This window comes from Nycticebus coucang, chromosome 7 (genome assembly GCF_027406575.1).
Source record: "Nycticebus coucang isolate mNycCou1 chromosome 7, mNycCou1.pri, whole genome shotgun sequence".
Taxonomy (NCBI): domain Eukaryota; kingdom Metazoa; phylum Chordata; class Mammalia; order Primates; family Lorisidae; genus Nycticebus; species Nycticebus coucang.
Genome location: NC_069786.1, coordinates 38,756,836 through 38,781,791, shown reverse-complemented (window position 1 = coordinate 38,781,791; position 24,956 = coordinate 38,756,836). Strand labels below are relative to the sequence as shown.

The 24,956-nt window shown below is 36.7% G+C and overlaps 1 protein-coding gene and 1 pseudogene across 1 annotated transcript in view; both read left to right on the top strand.

Moving 5' to 3' along the window:
• GTDC1 (glycosyltransferase like domain containing 1) overlaps positions 1-24,956 on the top strand; it is a 444,137-nt gene that overhangs the window by 46,386 nt on the left and 372,795 nt on the right.
• On the top strand, positions 11,342-11,461 carry LOC128591120 (uncharacterized; annotated as a pseudogene).

Below are 24,956 nucleotides of genomic sequence, written 5' to 3'. Positions count from 1 at the left end.
TAATGGTCAGTTTCCTTCAGATTTTCGTATTTCTGAGAGTAAAGTTTCTTGTAATATTCATTAAGGATTTTTTGGATTTCTGAGGAGTCTGTTGTTATTTCATCTTTGTTATTTCTGATTGATGAGATTAGAGATTTTACTCTTTTTTCCTGATTAGGTTGGCCAAAGGTTTATCTATTTTGTTGACCTTTTCAAAAAACCAGCTTTTTGATTTATTAATCTGTTGTATTATTCTTTTGTTTTCAATTTCATTAAGTTCTGCTCTGATTTGGGTTATTTCTTTTCTTCTACTGGATTTGGGGTTGGAGTGTTCTTCCATTTCCAGTCTCTTGAAATGTCCCATTAAGTTGCTTACTTCCTCTCTTTCTGTTCTCCTGAGGAAGGCTTGTAGTGCTATAAATTTCCCTCTTAGAACTGCCTTTGCAGTGTCCCAGAGGTTCTGATAATTCGTGGCTTCATTGTCGTTTTGTTCCAGAAATTTGGCAATTTCCTTCTTGATCTCATCTCTGACCCAGCTATCATTCAACATAAGGTTATTTAACTTCCATGTTTTTGTATGTGTATGCAGATTCCTGTTGTTACTCATCTCAAGTTTTATTCCATGATGGTCTGAGAAGATGCATGGAATAATTTCTATTCCTTTAAATTTACTGAGGTTAGACTTGTGACCTAAGATGTGATCGATTCTGGAGTAAGTTCCGTGGGCTGATGAGAAGTATGTGTATTCAGTTTTGTTGGGATGAAATGTTCTGTAGATGTCTGCTAAATCTAAATGCTGGATGGTTAGATTTAAATCTAAAATTTCTTTACTCAGCTTTTTGTTGGAGGATCGATCCATCACTGCCAAAGGAGTGTTAAAATCTCCGACTATTATAGAGTTGGAGGAAATCAAGTTGCTCATGTCTGTTAGAGTTTCTCTTATAAATTGAGGTGCATTCTGGTTGGGTGCATAGATATTAATAATTGAAATCTCATATTGAGTCTTACCCTTAACAAATATGAAGTGACCATTTTTGTCCTTCCGTACTTTTGTTGGTTTAAAGCGTATTGTGTCCGCAAATAAAATTGCAACTCCTGCTTTTTTCTGGTCACCATTTTCCTGAAATATGGATGACCATCCTTTCACCCTGAGTCTGTATTTGTCTTTTAAGTTAAGATGTGACTCTTGTATGCATCAAATGTCTGGCCTGAGTTTTTGTATCCAGTCACCTAACATATGTCTCTTTAGAGGGCAGTTTAAGCCATTCACATTAATGGAGAGTATTGATAAGTTTGGTGAAATTTGGGGTATTGAGTTTTTCGAAAGTCCAGTGGGCATTTTTAATTCTTTTGCCATTGTGGAAGTTGGAGTTTGATCCGAAGTTTCTGAGTGAGTTTACTTTTGTAGTAGCGGATTGGGTTGTTTATTATGGAGGCTAGGTCTGAGAATATCCTGAAGAGCTGGTTTGGTTATGGCAAATTTCTTTAGCATGTGTATGTCATTAAAGTATTTAATTTCTCCATCATAAATGAAATTCAGTTTAGCTGGGTACAAGATCCGGGGTTGAAAGTTATTTTGCTTGAGGAGTTAAACGTTGATGACCACCTCTTCTGGCTTGAAAAGTTTCAGCAGAGAGATCTGCAGTCATTCTAATGTTCTTCCCTTTAAAGGTAATAGATTTCTTTCGCCTGGCCGCTTTGACAATTTTCTCCTTCATATTAACTTTAGTGAAGTTAATTATGATATGCCTGGGGATGTCTTATTGGGGTTGAGTCGTGCTGGGGTTCTGAAGCTATCTGCTATCTGAATTTCAGGTTCTCTAGGCATGTCTGGAAAATTCTCTTTCATCATTTCATGCAGAAGGGTCTCTGCGCCCAGTGAGGCCACTTCATCTGTTTCAGGAATTCCTATGAGACGGATATTTGCCTTCTTCGAGTTATCCCAGAGCTCTCTGAGTGAGTGATCCATTTTTGCTCTCCATTTCTCTTCCTCTTTGAGAGTTTGGGAGCGTTCAAAGGCTTTATCTTCGATGTCGGAGATCCTTTCTTCTGCTTGGTCCATTCTGTTGCTAAGGGATTCTACTGTATTTTTCATATGTTTGAGGGCTGCAAATTCTTGTTTCAGTGTGTCTAAGTCTTTGGTGGTTTTGTCTTTAAATTCGTTAAATTCTTGAGACAGCTTTTGAATTTCTCCACGAATTCCTAATTCCATTTTGTTAATCTTGTTTGCCATCCAAATTCTGAATTCGATTTCTGACATCTCAGTCAGTTGTTTGTGAATGCTGTCTTCAATTACATCTGCCGTATCTTTCCTTTGGGGGGTTGATTTATTCTGGTTATTCATGTTACCAGAGTTTTTCCGCTGATTCCACCCCATGATTGTTTTACTCCCTTTGATTTTCCTCTGGTGTTTTGTTGAGGACCCGTACAGTGCTGTGGCCTGAGAAACTGGGGCCCTGTTTGGTGCAGAGGGGCTAAGTGGTTCTGTCTTGTTTTCAGCTTGTTTCTATCGAAATAAAGGATTTGTTAGAGAACATCCCGTGCTGGTCTCACAGCTCCCCAGAGGGCTAGTTAAGCCCACGGACAGCTGCAGATTTTGTTTCTTTATGAACCGCTCCAACCATGTCTTTCAAAGGCCTGCGGTACTCCAAAATAACCTCATCTCTTCTCCCAAATTACAGCTTTTAATTGCGAAACTCTGGCTTGTCCTGCGCTAGGTTTTTTCCCTCAGGTTGGAGGCGGAGCCAGCAAGGCCGAACCAGACAAGGCGCCGACAGTCCAAGAGCCCCCAAGTTGGTTTTTGACTCTTACTTATTGAAGGTTACTGATAGGTAGCTAATATAGCTTTCTTTTCTACAGAGACTTTTTCGTATCAATATTCATTTGAAGAATTTCACCGTTATACAAAAGGAGATGTACTAGTGGAGTGTAACAACCTTCCTCCCCTATTTTGCATGTACTGTTGTCCAGCTTCAATATGATGGGTACTTATCTGCCTTCTTTGTCATAGGAAGGCCTTATACTAGGTGGAAGCTGACACAGTTTCTGGCCTTAAGGAGCTCTCATTCCAGTGGGAAGGAATATAAGAAAATCAACTAAAATGATACAACATAATGCATATAGTTATCTAATTTGTAAGATAATTGTGGGATTATAAAGAAAACGTACAAGTAGACCATTTTACCCTACTAAGTGGTGGAAGTGGGAGGGATTAGTATATGAGGTTAGGCTCTAGAAATACCTCCAGAGTCTTAGAGAAAGTAAGCAAGATAACCCAAAGTTCATCAAACATTAGGAAAGCTTCTAAAATGAAACTTCTTCATTGGTATATAAAATCTTATATCTATATGTACTTATATAAGTAGTTCATCAGACTCTCAAAAAGGTTCATGATACAAAATAGGGCCATTGGTTAGTCCATTATAAGAGATGAAGCAATGAGACTTGGACTTGACTGTGAGCTCAAACACTCTTGAGGGTTAAAAAGCCAGAGACAGATAAATTCAAATTCAGTCTACTTGATTTCAAATAATCTTTATTATTGCACATAGAAAATATCGTATTTTTCTTACAACTGAAATCTATATGCATTGATCATATATTTTAAAATATGAAATAATCGGCTTAATTATTATGCTAAGAGAGAGGTGAGGGATTCAGTACCTCGGGAGATGATATATATTATACCCAGAGTAAAAACCCTCCCTTTCTCTCCAGACAGGATAAGGTCCTTATTTAGTCCAGCTTAAATGCATGCTGTGTGTACACAGAGAAGTCTTAAAAGAGTGTTTATAGAGTTATGTTCACATTTATCCTTACCTGTACAGCCTTACAATGAAAGGGTCATTAGTGTGAATTTGTTACTTACTAAGATTTGCCTGGCCTGAATTTTGATATTGATGTAATATCTTTTAGTATAACTACATGAGAACATAAGCGTATGTGTCTATAGTTTAATGCAATTTTCTCTTACTCAGAGCTTTTCCAATCTAGTAAGCAGGTAGTGCTCACATTGTATACTAGACAAACTGGAAGCAAGTGGTTCCACTCTCTGAAATCTTTGCAGTAATTCATTCACTTTGTACTTGCTTGCATCTGTATGGTACCTGCATCTCTATGCTTTTTTCTTCGTATGTTCTGTATTAGATGTATGTTAAAAAAGCCATAATACAGTCCTTTTTATTCATTCAGAATGTTACTTTGTGCTTAAATACTGCAGTTGACTGTTTCATCATTGCTTTTATAGTATATGATTTGCTTATTTATTTCTGTTCCTGTTTACTATTTAAGAATTACGAATATACTACAGTCTAGCAAAAGTGATCAACTCTGATTAATCATAAAGTACCTTGGAAATTTTATTGGTACTTAGCTTTGTGCCACTTTTTGAATGTGTATATGATCATTCATTATGTCTGAGTGTTTGTGAAATAGAATTATTCGATAGTTTGTGGAATTATCTTTTAAAATGAAATGAAGTGATAAGGTTTATTCTTTTGAATTGATCAGATTTAACTGTTATTAAAATCATTTTCCTTATAAACTTATAAAAGTCTTACATTTTTGTGTTTCAGTAATATAAATAAATAATATCTCTTGTTAGACATATCCCAATTTGTTGAACATTTTAATCCAATTTCCATTGTGAGAATGCAGGTAGGATAGGTGACTATATAAATTATTTGGGATATTTTTTGAAACAGTATGAGAAATTAATCTCAGAATTCTTAGCACTGCTCTTATTTTTCTTTAATACTTCTGTTTGTAGTACTGAGTACTCAGGGTATTGAGTAGTATAGTGGATAAAACATAGTCCCAGCCCTAATAAGGAAAAAAGATTAGTGTATACATAACTTGAAAAAATGGCACAAGAAAGGCATAAATAAAACTGAGTGGAACAAAAGTTCTCATATTAGGTTTTTCTTATAGGATGTGATTCTGGAGCTGGACTTTAAGTAACTGGCACAAAATGGGGGTGGGGGGGAATGTTGGGAAGAGCGCATTTTAGACTGAATAGGTAACACAAAAAATGCAGAGAACTTTCAACTGCTGTGCATGGTTGAAGAACCTTTGGTGGTCCTCCGAAGGAGCAGAGGAGGAGCAGTTGGCAGTTGGACTGCACTATCCAAAATTGGGATTGACTGTCTTATAAGAGCATGTAGATGTTATTTGTTAGGCACTGATGGCCCTTCAATGTTATAGAACATTTATTATGTGTCTTCTCATTAATTTATAACAACTCTTATTTAGTAGATATTATAACCCTCATTTTAGAGCCCTAGGAAAACTAAGGCTCAGAAGAATGAAATGACTTGCTTAAGGTTTCATGACAAGTAGTTGTCAGAACCAGAATTCAGACCAGAAATTCATTTGATTCTGCATTCTTCCTTTTCTTTAAGTGGGAGAATCAGACAATCAGGCTACATTTTAGGAATGTGACCAAAACAGTTGGTTTCTTGGATAATGGAGTAATGTTGTAGAGACATGGTATCCAACTGGGAGACTATCTTAATGACTCAAATAGTAGTATAAACTTGAATTTGTTAAAAATAAGGGTTAAGTGATGAAGGTAGCAGAATCGTCAAGAATAGGTAATAAAAGTATGGATAATAAGGCTTTGTTTCAAACTTGTGTACTATAAAAATGATTATCTGTGGTGACTGGCCTACCTGAGCCAACAGCCAGCTGGTTTAAAGGAGATGGTGGGGATGATGGGGACCAGTATTAGAGTGTTAGAGTGCTGAAGTGATTTGGCAGTGAAGAGTTAAAGGCTGAGCTTCGAAAGTCAGGTTCTTGGTAAAGGTCAAACATACAAGCAGAGAACTGAAAACCAGAGACAAAGCTGAACATTAAACTGTTAACAGAGTGTGGAAGTAGTAAATGAGTAAAGGGCAAGGGTGCAAAAGAATTGCCACGGGCTGAGTCTGTCTGTTGTCCATTTATATATGTCTCACCCCCCCCTCCCCCTGACTGCCTCCGTGGTTTTACTACCTGTTGTGGATTGAATTGTGTCCCCTTCCAAAAAGATAAGGTGAAACCCTAATCTCCAGTATCTGAGAATATAACCTTTTTTTGGAAATAGAGTCTTAACAAACTTTAATTTGACTATTTATATAATTAAGTTAAAATGAGGTCATTAGGGTGGGCCCTATGTCCTTATAAAAGGGAGGCGTTTGGACACAGAGACATTTACAGAGGGAAGACTATTGAAGACATTGGAAAGTGCTATCTACAAGTCAAAGAATGCCTGAAACTACCAGAAGCTGGGAGATAATTTGTAACTAGATTCTCCCTCATGGCCCTTATAAGGAACTAACCCTACCTACATCTTGATCTTTGACTTCAAGCCTCCAGAACTATGAAATAATGTACACTTCTGTTTTATAAAACATCCAGTTTATGGTTCTTTGTTACAGCAGCTCTAGGTAATTAATACACTAGTGATCACAGAAGTTTGATTATACTTCTATCCCTTGCTCATTTAGGACCACAGGTGGTGATAATAGTTTGCTACAGATGCCGTTGAGTACTTCAGCATCTTTTTGGTCAACCCTGCCTGTGCCTCCGTAAATGAATTCTTTCCAAAAAGGCTCATTTGGGCTTGCTTTCTTTTTCAAGACCCTGTTGATCCTGTGATAACTCTTATGTTTAACTTTCTGAGGGACTGCCAAACTATTTTTTGAAGCGGCTATACTTTATCACAAGGTTTGGTGTATAATATTTTTATTGTCACTTTTTGCTTAAAAAACATTCTGATTCCTATCATGAAGATGTATAGACTCATATTTCTCAATTTCCAACCACATTGTACCTTTGATAAACTAACATCAAGTGAGTTTAGCTGGATGGTGTGGCATCTGCATGTAGTCCTAGGGACTGAGGAGACAGAAAGATTGCTTGACCTCAGGAGTTGGAGACTGGCCTGAACAACAAAGATGGCAAGAGCCTATCTCTACAAAAAATAGAAAAATTAGCTGGGATTGGTGGCATATGCCTACAGTCCCAGTTGCTTGGGAGGCTGAGGCAGAAGGATCAATTGAGTCTATTGGGTTTGAGGTTGCTGTGAGCTATGAGGACACCATTGCATCTAGCCTGGCAACAGAGTGGGACTCTTATCTCAACAAAGAAATAAGTAAGTAAGTAAATAAATAAGTTAGCTTAACTTTTGGCTCTGTTAGTTTATGCTCATGATGTTATCTCTTTATGTACCTGGTTATCTTTGACTGTGTGCTGGTCATGATACTTGAAAAATTATTTGTATGAATAATGTAAAGACTTGATTTTTACTTCTGCCAAGTGCCTGGTATACCACCGTATTGGTTAGATAAATCAAGGTCATGGGCTTGAAGTTTTCTAGAATACTCAGGTTAATCTCAGACTTAAATTCCTCATAAAGATTGGTTCATTTCTATTTCATTCTTACCGCAGTCATTGGGTTATAATTCATTATAAGGAGCATCTCTTGTTAGACTTTCAACTTTGTGTGAGGTAATTTCTGTTCTATCACCTTTCAAGGCCATTAAAATGGAAGTTGGAATTTGATGGACTCAGTAAGTACCTATAGAGAAAAGTGACAGGGATTATTTATGTATCAGGTCTCTGTCTTTGTGAGTAACTACTATTTTTAAAGCTCTGTACCAGGGCCTGGGGATACAGTGATATGCAAAACTGTACATATCATTGACATATGTCCTGTTCTCATGGAGCCCGAGTTCTGGAGTTCTGGAGGAATTTTAATTTTTTTTTTATTTTTAACTATTATGGGTACATACTAGTTACGTTTACTTTTAGGGTACATGTGACATTTTGATATAGGCACACATTGTGTGATAATCAAATCAGGGTAATTGGAGAATTCAGCTTCTTAAACATTTATCATTTCTTGATGTTAGGAACATTCTGATTCCACTTGTTTGGTTATTTTAAAGTATACTGAAACATGTTGACCATAGTCACGTTGTTATACTATTAAATATTGTTCATTCTAACTAACTATATTTTTGCACCCATGAACCATCCCCACATGATTCTTCCCTCTCTTCCAGCCTTCTGGGATTTTAGTATCCATTTTTCTCCTCTCTAACTTCATGAGATCAGTTGTTTTAATGTTTAGCTTCCACATATGAGTGAGGACATACAAGATTTGTCTTTGTGTACTTGGCTTATTTCACTTTACCTAATGTTCTCCATTTCCATCTGTGTGGTTGCAAATGACGGGGCTTCATTCTCTTTTAAGGCTAATGTTCTATTGTGTGTATGTGCCACGTTTTCTTTTTTCTTTCATCAATTGATGAATGTTTAGGTTGATTCCAAATCTTGTCTATTGTGAATAGTGCTGCAATAAACATGAGAGTGCAGATACCTTTCGAATGTACTGATTTTCTTTCTTTTGTATATATAACTACCAGTGGGATTGCTGTGTCATATGGTAGGTAGTTCTGTTTTTAGTTTTTTGAGGAATCTCCATATTGTTCTCTATAGTGGTTGCACTAATTTAAATTCCCACCAATAGTGTACAAGAGTTTCCTTTTCTCCACATCCTTGCCAGCATTTGTTATTAACTGTCTTTTATTTTATCTTATTTTTTTTTTATTTCTTTTTTTGTAGAGACAGAGTCTCACTTTACTGCCCTCGGTAGAGTGCCGTGGCGTCACACGGCTCACAGCAACCTCCAGCTCTAGGGCTTATGTGATGCTCTTGCCTCAGCCTCCCGAGCAGCTGGGACTACAGGCACCCGCCACAACGCCCAGCTATTTTTTTGTTGCAGTTCTGCCGGGGCTGGGTTTGAACCCACCACCCTCGGTATATGGGGCCGGTGCCCTACTCACTGAGCCACAGGGCGCCCCTTATTTTTTGTTTTTATTAAATCATATTTGTGTACATTGGTGCATTTATGGGGTTAGTGTATTGATTTGACATACAATGTGAAATGCTTATATTGAAATTAACTGTCTTTTTGATAAAAAACATTTTAACTAGGGTGAGATGATATCTCATTATAGTTTTGATTTGCATTTTTCTGATGACTAATTATGTCAAGCATTTTTTATATATCTGTTAGCTGTTTGTATGTCTTCATTTGAGATGAGTCTTTTCAGATCTTTTTCCTATTTTTAAGTCAGATTATTTGATTTTTTCTGTAAGTTCTGTGAGCTCCTTACATATTCTAGTTATTAATCCTTTATCAGATGGGTAGTTGTGGGTACATGTGGGAGTACTTAAGGGGCATGTCATATCTTGATGTGCTTACATTGCTAGTAATAATAATTTAATAAGCTTTAAATCAATATTCAGGTGTTTTAAGTAGGTTAGGAATCGAACTAAAAAAATAATTGGAGAGGATGGACAAAGGAAAACAGAAACAGGAGAGAAGTGGATGTAGAAAATCCTGAGTCCAGCACAATACGCACTGCAGGAGGTCTGGTGCCTTTAAAACTGAAGAAGCATTTTGCTGAAATTTCACCCCTCCTCCAGCGCCACTCCGTCCCACTTTGTGGCTGGGGAGGTCTCTAAGCAGGCCAGGATTTAATCACACTGGGATAGGGAGTAATTTTATAAAGTAAAGTATACACAATGTTTAAACTTTTTTAAAGATGGCAATATTTGCTCCAGACCAGATAGGGAGATAACATATCTCTTTTCTTCTGTCACCTGGATATGGCCAGAAACAGCTGTCTGAGCTAACAGCTACTTGAGTTTTAATTGTCATGTCTGTGATTTGTGTGCTGGCCTAATCGGCGTCTTCTCCAACATCCTGCTCTCTGACTGTTTTTCACTGTCCCATACTCTATTTGCGTTAAAGATCACAAATACCTTAGAGCAGTAAAAATAGAAAGTAAATCCATCTAATTAACATAGTTAGTTGAAGAAATAGTTAGGAAAACGCAACCATAGGAAGAACCGTATCAGCATTGTTTGCCTTTCCCTCATGAGATTTATAATTCAAACAATGGTGTATGACATAACAATGGAGCTATGCTGGAACACGATGCTGCTTGTGTGTGAAGCCTCATGAAGAAGAGCATGCAGGCTCCTGGCCCAGCTATCTCTTAAACTTTCCCTTTGTTTCTTGTGTTTTTATTTTCTTCGTCCTTTTGTTTCAACCAAGCCACTGGGAGAGAACACATAACATTGTTTGGGCTGGTACCTGACATTTGGCACCTGCTGTCAGGGTTCCTTTGTGGCTTGGTGAAGTGTTCCCAGAGCAAGTGGTACCCGACAGGTAGTCTGCAAATACTTTCTCTCCTTCTGTGGGTTGTCTCTTCACTTTGTTGATCGTTTCCTTAGCTGTGCAGAAGCTTTTTAGCTTGATGTGATCCTGTTTGTCCAATATTGCTTTGATTACTTGTGCTTTTGAGGTATTTACTGAGGAAATCATTGCCCAGACCAATGTCCTGAAGTATTTCCCTCATGTTTTCTTTTAGGTAGTTTCATAGGGCGACAGTTTGAGACTCTGTCTCAAGAAGGGCAAATCAAAATGGACTAAAGAATTACATCTAAGACCTGCAACTACGAAGAGACTGCCCTTTCTCCAGTGTATATTTTTGCCACCTTTATCAAAAATGAATTCACTGTAAGTAGGTAATGTTTGCTATTCTATTCCATTGGTCCATATTTCTGTTTTATGCCAGTACTATGCTGTTTGGGTTACTACGGTTCTGTAGTATAATTATAAGGCAAGTAATGGTTTGCCTCCAGTTTTGCTTGTTTTTTTGCTCAGGCTGGCTTTGGCTACTCTGGTCCTTTTGTAGTTCCATACAAATTATAGGATTGTAATTTGTTTTTTTCTATTTTTGTGAAGGATGTGTTTGGTATTTTGATGACAATGCATTGAATTTGTAATATGTTTTAGGCAGTATGGATATTTTAACAATATTGATTCTTCTAATCCATGAACATGGAATATCTTTCTTTTTTTTTTATTCTCCAGTTTCTTTCATCAATAATTTATAGTTTTCATTGCAGACATCTTTCACTTCTTATGGTTAAATTTATTTCTAGGTATTTTATTTGTAGCTCTTGTAATGGGATTACTTTCTTGATTTCTTTTTCATATTGTTTGCTGTTGGCATATAGAAATGCTACTGATTTTTAGATTCTGCAACTTTACTTAATTAGTTCTAATAGTTTTTTGGTGGACTCTAGGTTTCTCTAGATATAAGATCATATTATCTGCAAAAAAGGATAATTTAACTTCTTCTTTTACAAATCGAATGCTCTTTATGTCTTTCTCTGCTTGCTCTAGCTAAAACTTCCAATACTGTGTTGATTAACAGAAATGAAAATGGGCATCCTTGTCTTGTTCTAAATCTTAGAGGAAAGTCTTTCAGTTTTTTTTTTCTCATTTAGTATGATAGTAGCAATCGCTTCTCGGCCTTTTGGCTAAGATCAAGTGTAGTACGATATTAGCTTTGGATCTATGTATGGCTTTTATCATGTAGAGATATGCTCCTTTTATATCCAATTTTTTGAGAGTTTTTTAAATATATTATTATAATATCAAAATTCAAATACTTGAATTTTATTGAGCATCAGTTGATCTTTTTTCAGCATCAGTTGAAATTATTATATGGTTTTTGTCTTTTGTTGATATGATATATCATATTGATTGATTTGTGTATGTTGAATCATCCTTGCAGCCTTGGGAAGAAGCCCACATGATCATAATGAATACTCTTTTTAACGTGTTGTTGAATTTAGTTTGTTAGTATTTTGTTGAGGATTTTTGCATCCATATTCATAAGAGATATGGGCCTATGGTTTTCTTTTTTGTTGTGTCTTTGTCTACTTTTGGTATCAGGGTGATATTGGCCTTGCAGAATAAGTTTGGGAATATTCCCTTTTCCTGCATGTTTTGGGAGAAGTTTAAGTAGGATTGGTATTAGTTATTCTTGGAATGACTGGTGGAGTTCAACACTGAAGCCATTGGTTCCTGAGCTTTCCTTTGATGGGAGATATTTTTATTACTGCATCTATGTTATTATTTGTTATTGGTCTATTCAGGTTTTGGATTTCTTTCAGTTTCAATTTTGGTAGGTTGTATATATCTAGGAATTTACCCATTTCTTGTAGATTTTCCAATTTATTGTCATATAATGGCTCATAGTATTTTCTAAGCATTTCTTTGGATTTCTGCCATGTCAGTTATAACATCTCTTAGTCCAACTTTGATTTTATTTATTTGTATCTTCTCTCTTTTTCTTTATTAGTCTTGCTAAATGTGTATCAATTTTGTTTATCTTTTAAATAAACCAATGTTTAATTTTGTTGATCTTTTATATTGTTTTTGGTTTCAGTTTCATTTATTTCTGTTGTGGTCTTTATTATTTCTTCTACTAATTTGGGTGTGGTTTGCTTTTGTTTTTCTAGTTCTTGAAAGTGCTTTGTTAGGTTGTTAATTTGAATTTTTTAAATTTTTTTGATGTATGCACTTAATTGCTATAAACTTTTCATAGTGCTTTTGCTCTATTTTTTAAGTTTTGGTATATTGTATTTTCATTTGTTTCAAGACATTTTAAATTTTCCTCATTTTCTTCATTGATCCACTAGTCATTCAGGAATATATTGTTTATTTTCCATGTGTTTGTGCAGTTTCCAGTGTTCTTCTTATTACTGATTTTTAGTTTTATTCTGTTGTGGTCAAAAAAATACCTGATATGTTTTTTTTCTTTTAAAATTTTTAATATTTGTTTTGTGGCATAAGGGAGGAATTTGGTGGATTAACCAGATTGTCAAAAAATATAAAATTCTAATGGTTCTGGGAAAGGACATTTTGGATTTCATCTGGTCAAGGAGCTCAGGGAAGGTTTATTTATAGAAGAGCCTATGCTACTTACATGGAGCCTACATAACTTCTGAACTGAAATAGGAAGTGCATGATTATTGAAACAAATGCAACTAATGCCATGTTGGGCAAATAGACGTCTGAAAACAAAGACCTGTTCATTTAACAGTAAGGCATTAATATCTATGAGCAATTTATTCAACCAAAATTTACTGAATGCTTATGCATGCATTATTTGCCAAACATTTTTATAGGTGCTGGGATTATAAAAGTAAAGAGAATAGATACAAATACAAAATTTCTGCTTTTATGTGACATTCTAGAGGTAAAAGAGAAGCAATAATAAAAATAAGTTGTGTAGTATCTTAGAGGGATACATGCTATGAAAAAAATATAAGTATTCAGGGAATTTAGAGTATTATAAGGATCTGGTTGCAATATTAAACAGGATGAACAGGAAAGGCCTCACCGAGAAGGTAAAAATGTGAACAAAGATTTGAAAGAGGTGAGGAAATAAGCCATGAGGATAGCACGGGCAAGAGGGGAGAGCATTTCTCAGAAAGGAAAATGCCTGTTCTATTCAAGAGTCCAAGGAGGACAGTGTGTCTGTAACGGGGTGACCTAAGAGATGAGTTGCGATAGGATATATGGTGAGCCTAGAGCATAGGGCAGGTGATACTGGCCTTTCCAAGTGATTGACAAGACTTTGACTTATATATATTAACAGGGAGAGCCATAGGATTTTAAGCAGAGGAGTGACTGATCTCATCTGCATTTTTAAAAGATCACTTTGGCCATTGAGATTAAAATAGACCATGGGGGTAAGGTAGGGACACCAGAAAGGAGGACAGTGGAATAGTCCAGGCATTTATCAGAGCTGGTGGTGGCATGGACAGGATGGTAGCAGTGGAAGTGAGAAGAAATGGTTAGTTCTGATATATGTTCTTGGTAGATATTGGCATATTATGACAGATTGAATATGGGATATGAGAGAATGTGACCATAATGGCAGCAAGTTGTATTCTGAGTACCCGAAAGTAGGGAATGTTGACTTAGTGAAGTGGGGAAGACTGGGGAAAGATCAGGAGTTCTGGTAGACAGTGTTGTTAGTATAGGACACTAAGAGACAGGGCTAAGACCAGGGGCAGAGGCTTGAAGATAGTTTATAGGTGTTAAACAACCCTCAAGCAGAAGCTAACTGGATGGATCATTAAGCATAGTCAGTACCTGGCTTCCACTGTCTTGTCAGCTCTCTCTGCCTCCTTACATGAACTTTGGCTAATTACAATATCATTTACATTGTGATTTTAAAATTTCTCTGCCCTTGATATTACCATGTCAGCTCTGAAATAATCACATAAAGTATGAAAATAGGAGGGAACCCAGTTCTAGGAATAACTACCCAAATTCTTAATAAAGGCCAACCCCTTGGCTTTGGATAGGCCTCCCCTCAATAGATAAGACTACAAAGAATCCAAAACTACTTCCTCTCATTACAGCTGCTCTTTTTTGAGCCTGCCTGCTCTCTTCCCAGAGAGAACACTTCCCAGAGTGTACTTTCACTTTCAGTAAAAGCTGTTACCTGCATGACTTACATGGTGTGTCCTGAAATTCTTTTCCCAATGAACACAAGAAGTTGTAAAAACCTCCATTCAGAGACTGGTAACAATGTGTTTGTGGGAGGGTTGACTTGATTAAAGATGTGAGATTATGTGTTGTACATTTGATAGAGAGGGATAAGGAAGACAAAAGTGGGTTTTGGGAAAGTATATTAACTACAGTTATGAATACAGTGACAGAACATTGAAGAATGCATGTATGTATTTGGTACTGGGATGTGGGAGATGTCTTTGAAAAATGGAAAGAAATAAGACCAGAGAGCAAGGAAAGTGTAGTGTACGATCACGGAAGACCAAACAAGAACAAACGTTTCAAAGATGGCATATTAAACAGTGTTAAATGCTGTTTGGAAGGTATGTGAAGACCAGGTAGCGCTTATTTGGTGTTTGATGACCACTGGGCACTCTTCTGGAGGTGAGTTTAGATTAGAATGGTATGATTAGAATCTGGATTGAAGAGTAAATTTGAAAACAAGAAAATAGAGATAATGATGTAGACAGCTTCTTCTGAAGGTGACTTTAGAAGAATGGTATGATTAGAATCTGGATTGAAGAGTGAATTTGAAAATGAGGAAGTGGAGATAATGATGTAGACAGCTTTGAATAAATTTGGTAGAGAAAGTTGAAGTGATAAAGCATTAGGGCAAAGAACTTTAATGATCGAGGTAAGTGAAAATATTTATCAATAGCTACAAAGGCATTGCTAAGAGTCTGGAGATTTTAGAGAGGGAGTAATTAGTGGTTCACAGTCTGAAAGGAGGTGGGAAGGCTTTGCTAAGGAGTGTGGACTAAATTGTGAGAGAAAAAGAAACCCATATTGTGAATCAGGAGGGAAAGGAAATATACGGGATGAGTATATACTTAAAAGTTACAGGGGGAGATTAGATTGGAGGTTCATATTAAATGACCTAGTTTATTGAAGGAAAAGAGGGGTTATGTGCTAAGAGTTAGAGGTAGTAGAGATGGTGTTGAGAGGGAAAGATTTCAAGCCACTGTTGTGGTCCAAGAATAAAACTGAGCAAAAATTTCACTAAGGCTGAAACCAAAAATGGTAGGACCGGCATTATGCAGTTTATTTTCCGGCCGCCTGATTCTCCTTAACCCTTAGGGAAGAAAGCCTGATGGCATTTAGTGAGGAAGGGGGTATAATGAGGCATGGTCCAACCTCCCATTCTGTCATGGCTGGGATTTCAGTTTTAAGGTTTCTCTGAGGTCCCCATGGTCAGTCAGCAGGAGGTCTGTTCAGTTGATTGGACAGCTTACGATTTTATTTTTATTTCTCAGTAACATCATGAAAAATGCTTATTTTTGGAGATAATGATACAGGAATTTCACTCTTCAGTAGTTCTTGGTCTCGAGGATTTGAAGAATGAACCCACGGACCACAGATCAGTGGTAAGATAGGAGTTTTATTAGAAGTTAGAAAGGAGGGCGGCACCTCTGGCTCAGTCGGTAGGGCACTGGCCCCATATACCGAGGGTGGCGGGTTCAAACCCGGCCCCGGCCAAACTGCAACCAAAAAATAGCCGGGCGTTGTGGCGGGTGCCTGTAGTCCCAGCTACTCAGGAGGCTGAGGCAAGAGAATCGCTTAAGCCCAGGAGTTGGAGGTAGCTGTGAGCTGTGTGAGGCCACGGCACTCTACCGAGGGCCATAAAGTGAGACTCTGTCTCTACAAAAAAAAAAAACAACAAAGTAAAGAAGTTAGAAAGGAATATAGAAGAAGTAAAAAGCACCAGACCTTCCAAAAGGGGGAAAGAACTGAAGAACTCCCTCGGGAGTCTCCAGGTGAGCTCTTTTATCTAGAGGTCTGAAGTCTAGAGGATTACACATGGCAGGCAGTTGGTAGATGGAAAAACATCTTTTCAAAGTTAGTGCATTAACGAACGAATGGGGCAGCGCCTGTGGCTCAGTGAGTAGGGCGCCGGCCCCATATACCGAGGGTGGTGGGTTCAAACCCAGCCCTGGCCAAACAGCAACAAAAAAATAGCCGGGTGTTGGGGTGGCACCTGTGGCTCAGTGAGTAGGGCGCCGGCCCCATATGCCGAGGGTGGCGGGTTCAAGCCCAGCCCCGGCCAAACTGCAACAAAAAAATAGCCGGGCGTTGTGGCGGGCGCCTGTAGTCCCAGCTGCTCGGGAGGCTGAGGCAGGAGAATCACGTAAGCCCAAGAGCTGGAGGTTGCTGTGAGCCGTGTGATGCCACAGCACTCTACCCAGGGCAGTAAAGTGAGACTCTGTCTCTACAAAAAAAAAAAAAAAAATAGCCGGGTGTTGTGGCAGGTGCCTGTAGTCCCAGCTACTTGGGAGACTGAGGCAAGAGAATCGCCTAAACCTAAGAGTTGGAGGTTGCTGTGAGCTGTGATGCCATGGCACTCTACCGAGGGTGATAAAGTGACACTCTGTCTCTACCAAAAAAACCCCCCAAAAAACAACCCCCCAAAGGAATGAATGTAGTTCCTTCTTCACTAGGGCGAGGTTATCAGGTCCTTTACAGTCTTTGTCCCCGAGAAGGGATTAGGGTGTGTGCTCCTACCCAAGGTGGAACCACTCAGAAAACCATCACAGGCTGCTTTGTTCTTGATCTTATCAGAGCCCAGAGGGTGTGTCCCGAAGAAGGCAGTCTGCTTGTGCCTGGAAATGGGGTTCTGACTTCTGAGCTCACCTGGGCCTAGAGAATGGGGGGCTCCCTGTCTAGCCCTGAGTGGTGGAATCCTGTATTAATAACAATATTAAGTCCTCTGATCTATGATCATGGATTGGAATGCCATTCCATTAATTTCTTTAATCTCTTTCAACAACAAAATCTTTCAATAATGTTTTATATTTTTCACAGCATAGGCTTGCTATTTCTTTTGTTATTCTTAAGTATTTTATTCTTTTTGATGCTATTTTAAATAGAATTATTTTCTTAATTTCATTTTTGATTGTACATTGCTAGTGTATAGAAACACTATTGACTTCTGTTTATCAATTTTTTTAAATCTGCAAACTTTCTGAACTCATGTACTAGTTCTAATAGTTTTTACTGGATTCCTTAGGAATTCCCACATACAAGATTATATAATTTGCAAATAGAGATTTTTTTTTACTTTTTCCTTTCCATTCTGGATGCCTTTTACATATTTTTGTTGTTGTTCTGACTACATCCATCAATAAAATATTAAATAAAAGTAGTGAGAATAACATCCTTGCCTTGTTTCTAGTTTCAAGCTGAAAGCTTCTAATCTTTTACACTATCTATGTTGTTAGTTATGGATTTTTTCTGTATACCCTTTATCATATTGAGGAACTTCCTTCCTATGCTTAATTTCTTGAGTTGTTTGGTCATGAAAGTGTGCTGGATTTTCTCAATGGCCTTTTTGTTGTTCTTTTAAGATGATCATGTGGTTTTTGTCCTCTAATAATATGACATTTTTTATTGTTTGAACCAGTGATTACTTCCATTGTTGAATGAACCTTACAGTCCTGGAATAAATACTATTGGATTTTTTTTTTTTATATATATTTTGGGTTTTCATTGCTAGTTATTTGTTGAGGATTTTTTTTTCTTTGATGTGGAGACAGTCTCACTTTATCGCCCTCGGTAGAGTTCTGTGGCGTCACACAGCTCACAGCAACCTCCAACTCCTGGGTTTAGGCGATTCTCTTTCCTCAGCCTCCTGAGTAGCTGGGACTACAGGTGCCCATAACAACCTGGCTATTTTTTTGTTGCAGTTTGGCCGGGGCCAGGTTTGAACCCGCCACCGTCAGTATACAGGGCTGGTGCCATACTGTTGAGAATTTTTGACTTATATATTTTATAAGGGATATTGTTCACTAGATTTTTAGAGATGTCTTTTATTTGGTTTTGGTTTCAAGGAAATTCCAGCTTCATAGAATTGTTAGAAAATATTCCCTTAGATTTTTTGGAAGAGTTTGTGAAAGATTGGTGTTTTTTAGGTGTTTCATAGACTTCACCAGTGAAGGTGAATATGGGCTTTTATTTATGGAAAGTTTTTTATTAATTTATTATCTTTAGTTGTTAGGGATCCATAGATTTCCTCTTTTTTTGCTGAGTCCTTTTCAGTAGTTTGTGTCTTCCTTGAATTTGTCCATTTTATCTAGATTATTTAAATAATTTGTTGGCATGCCATTGTTCATAGTATTTTCTTATAATCCTTTCTGTTTCTGTAAGTCAAAAGTGATATCCCTTCTTCTCTTTTTTTCCTGATCAATTTAGCTAGAGATTGCTAATTTTGTTTCTTTTCAAAGAACCAATTTTTGACTTTGTTAATTTTCTCCTGTTTTCCTGTTCTCTATTTCATTAGTATTTGACCTAATCTCTATTGTTTATTTTCTTCTGTTTGCTTTAGTTTTAGTTTGCTTTTTCTTCTCCTGTTTTTTTAAGGGGGAAATTTAGGTTATTTGTTCAAGGTATTCTTTTTTAATTTAGACAGTTGTAACTATAAATTTCCCTGTGAGTGCCACTCTAGCTCTATCTTGGAAGTTTTGGGATGATTTGTTTTCATTTTCATTCTAGACAAAGTCTAGATCTTTTGATCTCTTCTTTTATCCATTGATTATTTAGAAGTGTGTAATTTAATTTCCTCATTTTGATTAATTCCCGAAATTTCTTCCTACATTGGTTTCTAATTCAAATTTATCCTAGTTAGAGAACATACTTGGTATGATTTTAGTCCGTTTAAATTTACTGAGGCTTGTTTTATTGGCTAATGTGGTCTGTCCTGGAGAGTGTTCAGTGTTCACTGTTGTTGAATGTATTGTTCTGTCAATCTCTATTAGGTCTAGTTGGTTTATAGTAGTGGTCATTTTTCTGCCTCCTTTTTGGTCTTCTTCCTAGTTCCGTCCATTTTGAACGTTGGATCTTTATTATTATTGTCTTACGTATTCCTTCTTCAGTTCTGTCAGCTTTTACTTCATGTAGTTTGGGACTGTTTTATTGGTCATAAATGTTTAAAATTGTTGTGTCTTCCTGATAGATTGAATTTTTTATTATTATAAAGTGTCCTTCTTTGTTTCTATTTACAATTTTTTTCTTAATTTCAATTTTGTCTGATATTAGTATAGTCAACCGAAGTCTCTTTTGGTTACTGTCTTGATACATTTTTTCCATTCTTTTATTTTCATTTCAACCTTTTGTGTCTTTGAAAACAAAGTTGGATCATGTTTTCTTATTTTATTTATTTTTTAGAGACAGAGTCTCACTTTGTCACCCTTGGTAGAGTGCTGTGGTGAAACAGCTCACAGCAACCTCTACCTCTTGGGCTTAGGCGATTCTCTTGCCTCAGCCGCCTAAGCAGCTGGGAGCACAGGCGCCCACCACAATGCCCAACTATTTTTTTGTTGCAGTTTGGCCGGGGCCGGGTTTGAACCCACAACCTTCGGTATATGGTGCCCTACTCACTAAGCCACAGGCACCACCCAGTGTTTTCTTATTTATTCTGCCAATGTGTGTCTTTTAATCTATTATCCTTTAATCACTTGAGCTAAGCTTACCTTAATCACTTAAGGTAAGATTACATCTGCTATTTTGCTACTTAAATTCTATATCTTATTTCTTTTTAGTTTCTCTATTCTTCCATTACTGGCTTTTTTTTTGTGTTAAATAGCTTTTTCTAGTGTACCACTTCAATTTTCTTGTTTCTTTTGCTGTAGTTTTTGTTCTTATTTGTTATGTGCTTACGTCCTCCCTTATGTTCTATACTTAGGGGTTCCAGTGGAATTTTGAGCTTTTGCTCAGTATTTTCTAGATGGTTTTCTGTTTTTTTGTGAGACAGAGTCTCCCTTTGTTGCCCTTGATAGAGTGCTGTGGCTTCATAGCTTATAGCAACCTCAGTCTCTTGGGCTTAAGCTAGTCTCTTGCCTCAGTCTCCTGAGTAGCTGGGATTACAGGCACCCACCACAGTGCCTATTTTTAGAGATGGGCTCTCGCTCTAGCTCAGGCTGTTCTCAAACTCGTGAGCTCAGGTGATCCACCTGCCTTGGTCTCCCAGAGTACTGGGATTACCGGTGTAAGCCACCATGCCTGGCCTTCTAGATGGTTTTCATAGGGAAATAATATCAGGGGTCTGGCTTGTTAGTCAGGAAATTTGATCGAAAATTATTATCTTGGGAAACAATTATATTTTATTATACAATTTAACCTTCTGTTTATAGTAGGGCATCTATTTTCTTTCTTCCTACCTGTATCTCTCCCTTTAGTTCATTCAACATATTTTAAATGTATTCATTACTACCAAGGGCTTGGGGTATAGTAACAGTAACGTATAAAGTAGATATTCTCTTCCTCAGTCTTCAGGTCCAAAGTCGATTTCACTAACTTAATTTTTTGTTTTTTAATAGAGACAGGTTGTTTCTCTGTTGTCCAGGTTGGAGTACAGTGGCCTGGTTGTAGCTCACTGCAGCCTTGAATTCATGGGCTCAAGGGATTCTCCTGCCCCAGCCTCCAGAGTAGCTGGGACTACCGGCATGCACCCCTACACCAAGCTAATTCAATTTTTTTGTGTGCTTTAATAGAGATGGGGTCTTGCTGTTGCCCAGGCTGGTCTTCAATTCTGGGCTCAAGAGATCCTCCTGCCTTGGCTTCCCAAAGTGCTGGGACTCCAGGCTTGAGCCACTGTGCTGGCCTACCTCACATTCTTTAGGGAGCATTGAAATATCCATGGAATACACAGTAGGGCATGGTGGGATATAGCCAATTCCAGAGATATTCACATTCAGATTAATAACAAAAGAGGTCTGTAGGCCATGGATGACCTCTGTTTTAATGTATACATTTCTCTGTAGTAGGAATTCCTGTAAATTCTTCTATTAGCTTTTGTCACTTTTTTTTTTGGATTTGATTAGTGTATTTTGCCCCATCAGTTTCAAAAACATGCTCCTGTAAACAGTATGCTTTAAAGTTTTTAGTATTTTCAGCTGTTTAGTTTATATTAATTCAAATAAGTCCTAAAAACTTACTAGAGTCCATAAATTTGATTTAAAAAGTAGAAATATCTTTAAGCCTTCCTTCATTTTGGTTTCTATTGTTCTTTATTTTTTTTTAGTTTTTTTGGTACAGTTTTTCCCAATCAAAAAGGAGATCACAGATAAACTTTTGGAGTCATTTTCATTTTTAAACAGAAGTTGATATATTTCAAGAATATATCCATCAAAGGATTGGATATAAATTGTTTTGATAATGAACTTTGTATCTGTAATACATAACACGTATTTTAGCAAATAACTCAGTGTACACATGCTGTATGTTCAAAAAGTTAATCAAGGACAGTTTAGAAATTTTACTTTGATAATGACAATAATCTTTTCTAACCTGTGTGACTCTAAGAATTTTATTGGGAGATTAAAGCTGAGATAGACCTAGATTTAGTAGGAAGGAGTTGTTTAGTCTTCATTTCTTATTTTAATGAAAACCATACCCAGAGAATAAAATTGTTTTTCTTTTTTTCTTTCTCATTTTCATGGAATTTCTATTTGATTGCCAGCCTGAGGTACTTTATCATCAGTGAACATATTATGATCATACCACTTGATCATTAATCTCTGCGACTACCTAACCTTGGCTAACTTTTAATGTGACCTTTGCTACTACCAGCCTAAAACTCCTTCCCAAAAGCTATAAACTGATTTCAGTGTTTCTGTTCTATTTGCATTTAGTTGCCTCATGCAAACTTCATCATTGAAATGCTTTCTTTGTGGGAAAATCATGTTATATTTACATGAAAAAGGAGAATTTGTTACTTTCAACTCAGTAGAAAGTATAGGTGAGGCTATAGAAAAAAATAAAGCCAAACCTGTCAGTACACTACATCAGCAGTGTAGTGTGTTATCAGTTTTCTTCTCCACTCAAATCTGTGGATTTTTTCCTTCACAATTTTGCTTTATCCATTAAAATATTTTGTGGAGGTATTATACTCTGGGGAGCACCGGTAGTTGATTATAATATTCTGTGTCTGGTGATACAAGTCAAAATACGGGTGCCATGAATTTGTCTTTTAGAGGGGAGTTTCGTGGTATCCTTTCTTAGAACTTATCACTGAAAAGATGTTAATATTAACTGTTAAGATAATGCTTTATTTCAACAAGGTGCATGCTGTGACTATAAAATGAGAATCAAGCAGCTCAGGAGGCTCAAATCTCCTGAGAACAACCCTAAGTCAAAGGGATTGTGGACTGTGGTTCAGCTAATTCAAAAAGAGAGTAATTGCAGAAAATTATTATACAGGTTGTTTTTGGAAAATAATCAGTGAATTCTTTAACCTGTTATGAGTATAGCCCAAGACACCTGTTTTGGTTATTTTTGGCTGCTTTACAAACCACTGCAAAACTTAGTGGCTTTAAACAATGACATTATATATTTTGCTCATGAGCCTGCATTTAAGAGTTGATTCGGAATAGTTGGTCTTTGCTACGCTTCTACACCTTGTGTCCGCTGATGTTCCTTAAAGGTGAGGGCCAGAATCTGAGGGCTTGTTCATGTCATGTGTGGTGATTGGATATTGATCAGAACATCTACTAATAGCCTTCCCACGTGGCCTAGCCTTCCTCACAGTAGATGGCTAGGTTCTAAAGGTAAGAGAAAGGAGAGAGGGAGGAGGACGGGTGGGAGTGGGGGATGGGGAGGTTATATTGCCTATTTTTACCTTGCTTTTGGAAATTAAACAGCGTTACTTCTAAAACATTTCAGTCCTTGATTGAAAGTCCTGCTCAGTTTAAGCTGGGGGAGGGGGGAATTGTCTCTGTCTGTTGATGAGAGAGTAGCAAACCACTGGATGGGCACATGGAACTGGAAATATTGCTGGAGATACTGTGATCATTTTCAAAAAATACAGTTTGCTGTGTGTAACACTTTTACCTGATTACCTGTATTTTCTTACTTCTAGTGTTGGATTAATGGATTTCAGTTGTGTGAGGTAAAAGTGTTCAACAGGTTAATGTAAGTAATGATTGAAATACTTTCCTATGATTAATAGGCAGCTTCTTCAATTACATTTTTTTTGTAATTGTATCTTGTTCTGGTACTCTGTCCTTCTTAGAGGGCAGAGTTAAAATGGCAAAATGCAGCATTTTATGTGATGCTACCTCTATTGAAAGGGTGATCTGAAGTATTGCAGTTGGATCACCAGCATTCAAATTGGAGTTCTGACACTTTCTACCTGTTTGACCTTGGGATGGTTACTTAACCTCTCTTGAGTTCACTGATCTCCAATGTCAAGGTGGTGATCCTGTCCTTAAAGAGATGGTTTGTGAAATAGAGATATTGTATGGAAAGGGAACAGCTCATTGACTGGGGGGTCTTGGGGTTTCACCGATTATCATTAGGCAGATCAATGAAAAAGCGTGTGATTCAAGATATATAATTTATAATGGTCTAGAATGATATAGATTAAGAAACTGATTTAGGATATGTATGAATAGATTCTTTGAAACTAGTATAAAGATAGGTGCATGTGAACAAACCGTAGGTGCATTCACTGTTAGAAAAAGAGAAAACCTGGAAAGTGTTTTGGAAGAATATGTATACAGTTTTGAAAGATACATTATGTCTTCATAGCTATCAATCAACTTTTTACTAAAATGAATGTTTCCAAGATTTATTGAAATAATTAACACTTACTAAAGGTACTTTATTAAATGCCTTAATACCTCAGTTGTAAATGTTCTGTATTTAGTGAAAAGTGCTAATTTTTTAATTGTAAAAGTGACATATATAGTTTAATTTTAAAGTTAATGTTTTGATATATGACTGTTAATGTTTTGATATATTTTCTTTTGGATTTTTTTATTTTAATTTTACAGTTTTCTATAGTCAAGATCGTATTGCAAGACTTTCCTTTCTTAATTTTATATAATTCATAAATATCATTAAATTTCATTTATTATGAGGATGTATCAAAATAACTCATTAATATTTTTTACTTTTTCTATTATATGTATGCATAATATATATTTGTACATAAATATTTGTTACTTTGACCTTTTCCATAGAATATATTCTGAGAAAGAAAATTACTGTATCAAATTATGTGAATATTTTTAAGGTTCTTGATTGATTAAAGCTATCAAATAGCTTTCCAGAAGGTTTTGCCATTTTATATCCCCACTAAAATGAAAACAGCAGCATGATTATTCATTATGTAAAGAGTTGCCTATGTTGATGGTTGAAAGTATTCTTTATAAAATTTGCCTTTATTTCATATTTTTAGATTGATATTTTCTTTCTAATATTTAGTATTTCTTTATTGTAATTTAAATAGATTTTCTATGTTTTAGAAATGTAACTTTCTCATAGTACTTTTTCTATGATTTGTTTTAGTAAGCCTTCTGGTAGTTCTCTTGAATGTTTAAGATTGAGACCACTTGTGTAAGTTTTCTGGGGCTGCCATTACAAAATATCACAGACTAGGTGGCTTAAACAACACATTTATTTTCTCCTGGTTCTGGAGGCTAGATGTCTAAGATGAAGGTGTTTGCTGGTTTACTTTCTGCTGAGGCTTCTCTCCTGGGCAAGCAGATAGATGTTCACCTTCTTGCTTACGTGGTCCCCATTTGGTAGGTGGACAAGCATCCCAGGTTTC